The sequence below is a fragment of the Triticum aestivum genome, unplaced genomic scaffold (assembly GCF_018294505.1).
Source record: "Triticum aestivum cultivar Chinese Spring unplaced genomic scaffold, IWGSC CS RefSeq v2.1 scaffold192292, whole genome shotgun sequence".
In the NCBI taxonomy this organism is placed as follows: Eukaryota; Viridiplantae; Streptophyta; class Magnoliopsida; order Poales; family Poaceae; genus Triticum; species Triticum aestivum.
The window spans coordinates 1-2165 of NW_025250500.1; the positions used below are offsets into that span (position 1 = coordinate 1).

General features: G+C 41.3%; 2 non-coding genes and 2 pseudogenes across 2 annotated transcripts; all 4 read left to right on the forward strand.

The window, feature by feature from the left end:
• The first annotated feature begins 1363 nt into the window (after nucleotides 1–1363).
• LOC123177354 (small nucleolar RNA snoR134) lies at nucleotides 1364–1518 on the forward strand. Its single transcript, XR_006488897.1, has one exon. It is a non-coding gene; the product is annotated as a small nucleolar RNA snoR134 (small nucleolar RNA).
• Nucleotides 1519–1696: 178 nt separating this feature from the next.
• Nucleotides 1697–1790, forward strand: LOC123177351 (small nucleolar RNA Z223). The gene has a single exon (XR_006488896.1). It is a non-coding gene; the product is annotated as a small nucleolar RNA Z223 (small nucleolar RNA).
• A 74-nt stretch (nucleotides 1791–1864) lies between these two features.
• LOC123177352 (uncharacterized) lies at nucleotides 1865–1970 on the forward strand (annotated as a pseudogene).
• Nucleotides 1971–2067: 97 nt separating this feature from the next.
• LOC123177353 (uncharacterized) lies at nucleotides 2068–2165 on the forward strand (annotated as a pseudogene).

Genomic DNA, 2165 nt, shown 5'->3' on the forward strand with positions numbered 1-2165 from the left:
GTTTGTTGGAGTTTGCTCATCAGTTGAACAATGACCATATTTTGTTTCTTCAATATTTTTTTCTCGCGCAACTAAGCCGTTCGATGAACTCTACATTACTGAAAGTCCAACATAGTCCATGCATTCTAATATGCGAACAATGTTATCAGGACCCATTTTAGTATGATTGGCATCTTAAAGATAAACCTGTACCTTATCTACTCCTTCCATTGGCATGTAACCGATTGGAATGATAGATGCTCACCAAGTCTATCATCTTATTTAGTACCTTTCCTTTTCATCTAATGAACATGTGTAGTTGAAGTGAACTAGCGACCCCGCGCAGTGTTTTGCATGTTGATCCCAAGCTAGTGTGCATGTTTACTCGTTCTTTGTGAACTACATGGATACTAAGTGTGACTTGTTCCTATAACTTTTTATTAACCACATTTTAGCAAACTAGGTACAATGATTGGTGTGAACCTAACAATGCATATGTGCTTACAAAGCTTTGGTGATTCTTTCAATTAATCCAGTGCATGCTTTGCTTGTTGTTTTCAGTGAAGCGGCTCTACCTTGATTCAATGCTGGAATTTATGCGCGCCCAACATGTGGCAACGAGCTGGGACCCTCACGTCTCAGTGTAGCATGTTTGGTTGTCACCGAACTGTCACCACTATGCGCTTTCAGTGTTGGCACCAATGTTGGCAGGAGGGCGGTGGTAGCTTGCTAACGTCCATATTCGGTTACTATAGCTCGGTGGATTACCTCCTCCTTGGCCACTACCTCAGCTTCCCCCAGCATGATGATAGTGGCCAGGTCACAACCATGGCGGTGGTGGCTTCCTTGTCCTTGGTTATTGTGAGTTCCTCGTCTCTTCCATCTCTCCATGTGCCCTGATATGGTCTGGCCACCGAGCTGTGACCGATTGTTTTGTCGGCCACCGAACCAATGATTTTTAGTTCGGCGTGTGGTAATGTTGTCTCTGGTGGTGGTGGTCTTCCGGCCACCATGATCTTGACGTTGAGTTTGCTCCCTATGCTATTTTTTGGAGTTTGATTCTTATTTAGGATCTTGGCATGCTACTCTCTAGGGTGCATAGCTTGATATGAAAGGAACACTTCTTTACTGCACTTGATCTTCTGCGTGGATCTCTATGCCTGTTTTATTACATCTGCATGATTATGTAGTTCTGCTAAACTTATCTAGCTGCATTAGAGATTAAACTAAGAACTTTTTAGTAACTGAATAGTTGGTATATAGTGGTGTTTGTAATATATACAATGAAGTAACTTAGAATGTTCCAACATATCTGTTGGCTAACCCTGAATGTATCGCCTTTTTTGTCTCTTGGTGATTAGTAAATATCTATTTATTTGGGTTTTTGCACAATGCTAACCCCGGGTTTGTCGGATAGACTTCAGTCCCTTGTGATGAACGAAAGCCCTAAGGCTGTGCTAGATGTACACAGCCGTTCAATGTTGCGAGTGTGACACTACGCGTGGATGAGTGGCCTGTGTCAAAGTAATGGATACAGTCATAACTTGTGTCCTATCCTTGTTCTTTGTTTTGAATCTCTTTTGGTTGATGAAAGCAATTAGAATCTTATCCGCGCTTATGATTAACTCATGAAGTACAAGGATAACATGGTATCTTGATCCCATGTTTTTGTTCTTTATATTCAGTTATTTAGTTGGTGTCTGTGCTCTGGCTTGTGACATGGCGGTGATGATAAAAACTTTCAGCAAACATGTCAGTTCTACTTATGATAATTCATGACTGAAAACCTGTTATATAGATCTGAGCCATGACCTAAGTATGTCATTATTATCATCAAACTTGTTTAGTTTTTGATTCTGTGGTATGTTCTTTCTCACCAGACTTCACCCTTGTGAAGAACCGATGATGCAGATGGCTTGGGGATCCTGTTTACAGGATGAACCTAACTGGAGGTGCTGTATCCACATGACATTGACAGGAAAGTCTGAGGTTCTTCTTCAGCACATGAATCTTTTAGTGTCTTGCTTTGTTTTTTAGTCGCTATAAGTTTGCAGTGATGGTTGCCAAGTTTAACTATCCTCTTGCAAGTTCCTCTGATTCGCGGAAGAGGCTGAAAATCTCAGGAGACCATGTATTGTCACCAGCTTCATCTTTTGTTCCTACGAGATGGGAGTTAAATAACGACA